Genomic DNA, 10117 nt, shown 5'->3' with positions numbered 1-10117 from the left:
GTAGTACGTAAACTATCCAGCATGTGTGTGTACTGCCATTGTGCACGCCTTGTTTGGAGAAAAAGCGCGAGCACAACAAATTTTGACCGAAATTGCTTTTTTTTGGATAGAAAAAACAAAATAAGATTCTCAGCACCCCCTACTGTTAGTGACTTCCAGTGCCCCTGCACACCACCAAAATAAAACAGACCAACACCACGAAGGGTAAGGTTGAAATGGTCAATTTTCATCCTTGGTGCTTTGCATAACCAGAACAGACGAATTTGCGTGAACTGTGAGCCAATACGTCAAATGAAATAGCATGGTTATCTGTCCTCAATGATTTCCTTAATAAGAACTACATTAACCAACACATGGTATCACTAAACGAAAATATGGAATAGCTGATGCACATTCAGGTCACGTTTTATGCCCTCAAACAAGAAAATCATTTTGAAAACAATCCTGTTTCTGGTAAACGAGCTAAATCACTTATTAATGGGTGGGTGGTACCACAAACACAAGCACAGTCCAGTAAATTGACATGTGATATGCTAGACTAGACTCATTGGCATCTTCTTACTATTACGACATAGACTTCACTATCAGTTGACAAGACAGCTTCGAGAGACATTGCACAACGGCTTCCCTTGGGGGAAGGGCGAGGCAGAGCGTCTGGGTAGCTTTCACAGCGATAAACTGAAACACGCTGTGTTCTAACGCCGGATTTAGGTGGAAACAGGACGAAGGTTTTACTAGATACAAGCAGGCAGGAGTGTCTCAAGAGTGATTTGGTCGAGGATTCAAGGTAATTTTTACTATGCACTACACATGCACTTTGAAATGTCAAAAAAATAAAAGAATGAACAAAAAAAATGCGTAACTTTAGCTTGAAATAATTCTGTAAAATGAATAACTGCCCGTTTGTTTTTGTATTTAACCAAGAATCTAGACTGTTTTACGTTCATATCTATAGAAATTCTGGGATTTACGCATTTATTTACACAAAATTTCAACTTAAAAAGCTCATTGTTTTGTGATGGCCGCCACGTTGGATTTTGTATCCATACACAATAGCGTAACTCATAAGCAGATTTTAAGGGGGTGCCAGCGCCCCCCCGGTGGGCAAAAAGTGTCATTGCATGTAATTCACTTTCCTATATATATATATATATATATATATATATAATTTGTAAAGCAATAAAACCAACAAAAATAAATGAAATGAACAAAAAAAATATTTTTATAATGGGTCAAAATTATCTTTCAAACAGATCATGTGACTGGCAACGTAGATGGTCATTTGCTTTGTATATAATTTTCCCCCAAAAAAATTGGGGGGGGGGGGGGGGGGCAATTTTATTTTTCAAACGATTTTTTTCCTTTGAGTGAAAATACTTTTTTGGGGGGGATTAAATGATTTGGACACAATTGTCCTACCCATAATATGGCCCCCCCAAAAAAGGATTGCTTTAATCAAAGAAAACTTTTTAAATGAAAAATTAAGTGATCAAAATTTTCAATCTCAAATATTTTTTCGAATTCAAAAACTTTTTCCATGACTGAAATTGTTCTTTTCTTTTGATTGATTTTTCTTTTTGAAAATATATGTATTTTTTTAAGCAATTTATTTTTTGTTTGAATAATAAAGACAAAAATGACCTTGCCAAAATGTGGCCCAAACAGAAATCAACATTACTTCAATAAAAAAAAAAGACTCGACTTCAACCCCCCCCCCTCCCCCCCAAAAAATCAAAGAAAAATAGCTTTCAGATGCATTTTTTGTTTTAATTTTATTTTTGCATTCAAACACTTTATTTATTTAATTTTTGATTGAAGCAACTTTCTTTTTGGTTGAAATATATATTTTGATTGAAGCAACGTTTTTTTTGATTGAATAATGAAGACACAAATCTACCTCCATATGACTCCGCCCAGGGGATACAATTTTTGACTGGGGTAACTACATTGGCATGACACCGGTCGGCGTACCATATTCAATGGATGACTATCTTGGCAAAAAGTATTGCCTAAGCAGCCTGATTTAGAATTCCCCTCAAGAATGATGGGAAATAAAAAAAAACATTTATTGTCAACTTATTATTATAAATATTCTATAAAGTTTAATTTTATTGCTGACACTGCGTTTCGGGGTCATCAACATGTTGTGCCCCCCCCCCCCGCTCCAAAAGTCAAACTCCGCCTATGGCCTAACTTTACATTTAAATGATCAGGTAATTTTCTGCCAACTGCCAATTTTTTGACAAAAAAATAGTAATTTGGACATTTCTATGTCCATACAAAAAAAAAAAAAAAATCGGCTTTTACGTGTTTTATTTCATGTAACATTTCAATCTAAAAACCACGAGGGCCAGATAGCTGGCAAGACGTGCTGAGGCAATAGTGACATCAGAATTCAACCTAATTAACGTAAGTTGTGATTGTTGATAGAAAAATGCTAAATTTGCTTTTGTTGAGTAAAATTTAGATGATTCTGCATGCTTTCCTCAAGTATTAAGTTTCTAATGTGAAAATTGAGTGATTTATCAGCTGTTGGAAAAATGTCAAAATTGCTCTAAATAAAGTTATTTCGGGCAAAAAATGATATGACATGTATTGATCCTGAAAATATAGGTGATTATCTCTGCATTTGATGCTTTTTGTGCATCTAGCATAAAATCTGAGAATTTCATAGCCATTTTAAGTTTTGTTGTATAAAAAATAAATAATTGGGATTTTTTCAGTGAACGACTTTGAATTTTTTGTGAAGTCTCTATTAGAAATGTAAACTACATACGTTGTTTACCTGGCTAGAATTTGTCTTTCAGTAGCCTATTTAATGATGTCATCACTCTCATTCAAGGGAGGCTTAGCCACATCATAAGCTCTTCCTGTGTCATAGTGCTAGAATAAAAACTTGTAAATTGACGACACACCTCAGTGATTGTAATTATCGAACGCTGAGTCGATCTGTCCGTCTAGAATTACTTGTGAAAAACACTTGACAAGTAAAATGCTATCCGACTCATCAGTGGAACAGGAGGTTCTCCTGCCAATGCTCTCGAAATATTTTGAAAACATTTCACCAGACCAGTGGTGCCTATTGTCTCAAGGCGTTTCCGACTCCAGAGCGGGGGCCACACTGGCGGAAATGTGCAAAGAGATGAGTCAAAAACTCTGTGGGGATGCCTCGAAATTCATCATGCCATTGTTCATGAAGCGTATCGAAGATACAAATGCTAATCGTTTGGCTCCGGTCCCACCGAGCGCAACAAACAGTGCACATAAGTGCACCCCATTAAAACAGTGCAACCAGTCCAGCAATGTGGATTCAGTGTTAGCGGATGAGGTTTCCAAAAGGGTAAATAGTACTTTGGCATCAGCAAAAGAGTTAAATGCTGAACACCCAGCGCCGCTCATTTGTCTCCCTGGCGCTTCTACCACTCACACTGTGTTTTACCAGATGGCACGTATCTCTCGCAGTGCATTGTTGACTTATCTCAATCGTGTAGAATCAACAAAAGGGTCTTATGGAGCTTGCTGGCAACAACCGTCAGTCCAAAAGGGCCACGGTGACCAGGTGACGCAGATGGAAGAACTTCTGAATCAGAAGTCATGTAACACTCCAAAGTCCAATGATAGTCTTAATGAGACAACCGAAGCTGCAACTGAAATACTCCACAAATGTTTAGAAACCAAGGATATGAAACCTGCAGCTTCACAACTTGAAACCTCTTCAGATGTTCAAGGCACAGCATTAGACACTGTCAAAATAATCGCTCACAATGCCTTAGAAACGGACAGTAACAACAACCGCCCAGTGAGTCCCGGTTTTGATCTGAGGTTAATTCAGAAGACTGTGACAAATGTTTTTTCATCTCACATGGAAGCAAGCACACACAAAAAAAGATTTGTTGAGTTCTCCAAAAAAAGATTTCACAAAATGATGGCCGAAGTGGTCAGTCCAGATTTGTGGAAAGACTCCGAGTACTTTGTCACTTTGCAGAGCACCCCTGCTGGTGTCGGTACATTTGATCCTAAGGTGTTGTTGGCAGGCTTCAACATTCCCCCATTGAGTTTTGAGGTAATCCAGGACGATATTGAGGATTTGTACAACAGTTTTGGAATTGCAGGAGCAAATGCCACAGAGCTCCATGAAAGCCTCAATGATAAGATGACGAAGTTTTCAAAAAAGCTGAGGTATAAAATTTACAATCATGTTCAGCGGAACCAGAAATTATCCTCTGAATTAGTATACATGCAGAAACCTGGGGAGAGAAAGCACAAAAAACAGTACCTGGATGTATTATATAGCTTTGTAGAAGATTCTATAGGGAAATTCTTGCAGCAGGTGCTCCTTTGGATGGAGATAGAATCCAGAAAAGACATTATCAATACACTGTGTGATACCTTAAATAACAATGACATGCTCAAGTCTTCAACTGTGAATCGAGAACAAGACAAATCCTGTTTACGTCATGGCGAAGGCCCCACCCAATCAAAGCTAGAAGCATCAGTGTCTGCAGACCACCAAAATAAAATGGAGTCTGACAAAGGCTCAATTACCACCCCAACAGCAATGCGGAAGAAGCTGGCAATGAGCCTCGTAAACATGGTTATCATGACTCTGGTGAAACAGTTCCCAAAGAAAGTCAGAAAATCGATGGAACAACATGAAGTGCAGATGATCATAAGTAAAGTCTACCGTCAAGTTTTCACCGGGGTTAATTTGGAGTCCCTGGTACCTATGGACATGGTCGCCTATGATAAATTCATCAAGACAGTGATCAAAGACCTCTTCCATCTGTATCAATCTAAGAAGAAGCTGTTGGAAACTTTTAAGTCAAATTCAGATTCTTTTTGTGATGCTGTGTCAAAGCATATCACAAAAAACCTCCAAGTTAACAAAGACGGCTCTGGTATTTGCAAAACTTAATAATTTTTCCAGTTTTATTAAAAACTTTTGCACCTGAACCCTTTATAGTTCAAGTGAGTATTTTTTTGTGATTTAAAAAAAAAGACTTGAATTAATTCAATTAATAAACACAAAAATAATATGAATAAAATGGCTTTAAACGGATACACGGATAGAAACACTTGTAGTTTTCAAAAGATAAATGTTATTATGAGTTAAATAATTTGATATTGAAATGCCTCTTGATGTTTTTGTTTTTATACAATTTGTAAAATCAGTTTAAATAGTAAGTTGCCATTATTGTTGACGCCGCAGGGTGGTGACGTCACGTTTACGCTGCCGGGCTTCCAGAGTATGACTCGTGACATAAACATGTCATCTGTTCAACTCTTTCAATTTGAACCCGAGAGGAACATTAATGAGCATGACAGCACTGTCGATATTTCACAAAACGAGCAGCAAAAGCAAAATGAACAGGAAAGACGGGATAAGACGTGATGAGAGTAGTGAAAAAAAAAAAAAACGCTGTTCTGCCAAAATGTGCTACACCGGCGAAATGTCCTACAAAGGCGAATTTGTTTTGTTCAGATACATACAGACAGAACATACTAAAAATGCCTTAAGAAACACATAAACATAGTAATATCAAATAAGGGTGGTTTAAATATGCTACGTGACTAATGTGGTCAACAGAGCAACAATCTGCTTTAAAGCTACCACAAGAAAACACAGTGCTTAAAAGTATGAGAGGGAAACACATGTGAAAAGTATTTTGAGGCAATGAAAAGGTAACAAAAGACTCAATAAAAACAAACAGTAAGTACTCGCCGCTTTTAACCAATGAGCACATATGTTGGACGTCTTGCTGCGTAGAAGGAATTCCCAGTAACCCGGTAGTATTCGTCGAGTGACAGTGACAATGTATGTCATCCCCCCGAGCGTGAAACATAGCGTCCTCGGTAGGTCAAAACATTTAAGCAAATATTATACAGTGCCTTGCAAAAGTATTCGGCCCCCTTGAATCTTGCAACCTTTCGCCACATTTCAGGCTTCAAACATAAAGATATGAAATGTAATTTTTTTGTCAAGAATCAACAACAAGTGGGACACAATCGTGAAGTGGAACAACATTTATTGGATGATTTAAACTTTTATAACAAATAAAAAACTCAAAAGTGGGGCGTGCAATATTATTCGGCCCCTTTACTTTCAGTGCAGCAAACTCACTCCAGAAGTTCAGTGAGGATCTCTGAATGATCCAATGTTGTCCTAAATGACCGATGATGATAAATAGAATCCACCTGTGTGTAATTAAGTCTCCGTATAAATGCACCTGCTCTGTGATAGTCTCAGGGTTCTGTTTAAAGTGCAGAGAGCATTATGAAAACCAAGGAACACAACAGGCAGGTCCGAGATACTGTTGTGGAGAAGTTTAAAGCCGGATTTGGATACAAAAAGATTTCCCAAGCTTTAAACACCTCAAGGAGCACTGTGCAAGCCATCATATTGAAATGGAAGGAGCATCAGACCACTGCAAATCTACCAAGACCCGGCCGTCCTTCCAAACTTTCTTCTCAAACAAGGAGAAAACTGATCAGAGATGCAGCCAAGAGGCCCATGATCACTCGCGATGAACTGCAGAGATCTACAGCTAAGGTGGGAGAGTCTGTCCATAGGACAACAATCAGTCGTACACTGCACAAATCTGGCCTTTATGGAAGAGTGGCAAGAAGAAAGCCATTTCTCAAAGATATCCATAAAAAGTCTGGTTTAAAGTTTGCCACAAGCCACCTGGGAGACACACCAAACATGTGGAAGAAGGTGCTCTGGTCAGATGAAACCAAAATTGAACTTTTGGCCACAATGCAAAACGATATGTTTGGTTTAAAAGCAACACAGCTCATCACCCTGAACACACCATCCCCACTGTCAAACATGGTGGTGGTGGCAGCATCATGGTTTGGGCCTGCTTTTCTTCAGCAGGGACAGGGAAGATGGTTAAAATTGACGGGAAGATGGATGCAGCCAAATACAGGAACATTCTGGAAGAAAACCTGTTGGTATCTGCACAAGACCTGAGACTGGGACGGAGATTTATCTTCCAACAGGACAATGATCCAAAACATAAAGCCAAATCTACAATGGAATGGTTCAAAAATAAATGTATCCAGGTGTTAGAATGGCCAAGTCAAAGTCCAGACCTGAATCCAATCGAGAATCTGTGGAAAGAGCTGAAGACTGCTGTTCACAAACACTCTCCATCCAACCTCACTGAGCTCGAGCTGTTTTGCAAAGAAGAATGGGAAAGAATGTCAGTCTCTCGATGTGCAAAACTGATAGAAACATACCCCAAGCAACTTGCAGCTGTAATTGGAGCAAAAGGTGGCGCCACAAAGTATTAACGCGAGGGGGACAAATAATATTGCACGCCCCACTTTTCAGTTTTTTATTTGTTAAAAAAGTTTAAATTATCCAATAAATTTTGTTCCACTTCACGATTGTGTCCCACTTGTTGTTGATTCTTGACAAAAAATTAAAATTTTATATCTTTATGTTTGAAGCCTGAAATGTGGCCAAAGGTTGCAAGGTTCAAGGGGGCCGAATACTTTTGCAAGGCACTGTATATACAGTATATTTTTAATTAAATCATTTTCTAATTGTATTAAACGTTACAGACATAATATGTTACACTCATCCAGAGTCTTTAGTTTAGGCTTAAGGTAGGGTTATCAAATTTATCCCGATAACAACAGTAATTAATTTTTTAAAAAATGTATCACGTAAAAATATTTAACGCAATTAATGCATGCGCTGCACGACCCACTCACGCATTGTCGCGCTCAATCTGTAATGGCGCCGTTTTACCTATATAGAGAGATAAAAGGCAGCGTAAAATGAGTACAGTGAATTTTGGCAGCCTTTGGAGCCTTTTTTTAATTGGCTAAAGCCTTACAATCCCTCTCCCTACGATTAGAAATATCATGGGAAGCAATGTGGGGAAGCAAGGTAGCAATTGATCTTTTTCTTACCACCTTATGTTATTTCCCAACGCAGAGAAGATATATCAATTGGTAGCACCACGCTCAGTCATGGTTCCACTTCCCATCATGCATTTGGGCATGGCTACGGTATCATTTACTGAAAGCTCAACAAATACACTAGATGGCAATATTTAGTCACAATATACAAAGTCATAAGTCTTTCTGTGGATCCTTCTCACAGAAAGAATGTTAATAATGTAAATGCCATCTTGAGGATTTATTGTCATAATAAACAAATACAGTACTTATGTACTGTATGTTGAATGTATATATTCGTCTGAGTTTTATTCATTTTTTTCTTAATGCATTGCCAAGATGTATATGATCGGGAAAAATTATCGGGAATGATTGGAATTGAATCGGGAGCAAAAAAAGTAATCGGATCGGGAAATATCTGGATCGGCAGATACTCAAACTAAAACGATCAGGATCGGATCGGGAGCAAAAAAATATGATCGGAACAACCCTAAGTGAATGTATACCAGTAGCAGCCAATTTGTTAAATAACTGCCTTATAAAGGGTTAACTCATGCATTACAAGCAAGGAATGTAATGTAATAATCACTGTAAAATACACTTATTAATGCTGAAATCCAAAGAGTATGATATCAAAATTGAAAATATGTCTTGTTAATATGTTGAAGTTGGAATCATGTGAATAACATGTAAAAAGGAAAAGAGATTTGAAGCTGAAATATTAAATTTGTACATGAAAATAAAACAAAAAAAAGATAACAATCATGAATTTCTGGGTTTTGGAAACCTGTTCAAATTGGAGTCATGTGAATGACCTGTTTTTCAGTCCCATTGACAGCTCTAGACGCCCAATCCATTTAGACTGGGAGGGTTGAGAGGGAGTCAGCCCTCCTAGTCCAAATGGCAACCAATGATATTGCAAAAGATAATGGTTCAAAAACATCTTTCATGTAGACTGCTTCATATACACCAACATGAATTCTTTATTTGATTTGTTGTATCAAACAAAGTACATTTAAAAGTCACACATTCACAGGCTGAATCTATATTCAATAAGCGTTTTTCTTACTCAAGCTAATAATTGTAGCAATTTGATCCATGTAGTATGTGCTGCTCGCTAAATCCAGGGGTGCCGTATAGGGGTGAAAAGTGATATTGATTCTAAGGGCCCATGCCCTGATGGGGCCCACAAAGAAAATTAGAACATTAGGTAATCGTTTGCAAATTGAAATATTAATCATTATAATTTTAATTGGAATATAACAAAGGGTTTCTTTTTCTTGTATTGTTTTTGGCAAAAAGTAAACACCCAGAGAGCATACAGTATGTATTGCCAGGCACCCCCCCCCCCCACCCCACCCCCATATTTTCATTAAATGGTTTGGTCCGCCTTTCCTTCGATCAGACCGGGAGCAGCGGTGCACATTTGCACTAGTCAATGACTCGGAGTGCGCAGTACTGCAGACATGTTTTCAAAACAAAAATCGGGTTATCAACAGAGGAAAGAAAAGAAAGCAAAACAGGAGAGGGGTAGAAAAGGCCAACAGGATGTGACAAAGTACTTCACAAAGGAAGGTTGGTGTCTTGTGTCAGTGTAGCGCTGAAAATTAACCTGTTATCTAAGCCCACTCCAGCCCCATCTGGAACCTCGCGATGTCTATTACAAAGCTCCGAAGCGAGTTCCCAGCTCACGCCGTAAGAAATACGGGATTTTCCCGGCATCAATGAGCGACATTCACCTATTCAAAAAAATGAATTCCAAATAATAACGGCATTTTTGGGTATCCTACAGATGTTGAAAGTTGATGTGGAAATTTTAGTTTTTAAAATCGCCTTGAATCCAGTTTGTCAAGAATTTATTGAATTTAGTTTGTCATCATTTGAATTTAGTTTGTTAACAAGGGACCTCACTTCAGAGCTGTAGCCTATAGTGGAGATCGCGAGTTTCCAGATGGGGCTAAGCCTACTCCATATTGAAATACTGTAATTGTTTGCTAGCTAGTGTTTGCTCCACTTTTAGCTTAAATTTAATCAGTACAGCAGGCAAACCCTTAGCAAGCTCTTCATACTAAAACAGTTGTATACTATATACTGTAATGTATACTGTAGTATAGTTAGGTTAAAACAAAACATTTATTCTAAGTCATTCATTATGGTACTTGCTTTGAGAATATTTCTAATAAAAATATATTTAGATTGTAAAAGA

This window comes from Corythoichthys intestinalis, chromosome 2, assembly GCF_030265065.1.
Source record: "Corythoichthys intestinalis isolate RoL2023-P3 chromosome 2, ASM3026506v1, whole genome shotgun sequence".
Lineage (NCBI taxonomy): Eukaryota > Metazoa > Chordata > Actinopteri > Syngnathiformes > Syngnathidae > Corythoichthys > Corythoichthys intestinalis.
This window is presented reverse-complemented; position numbering follows the sequence as displayed.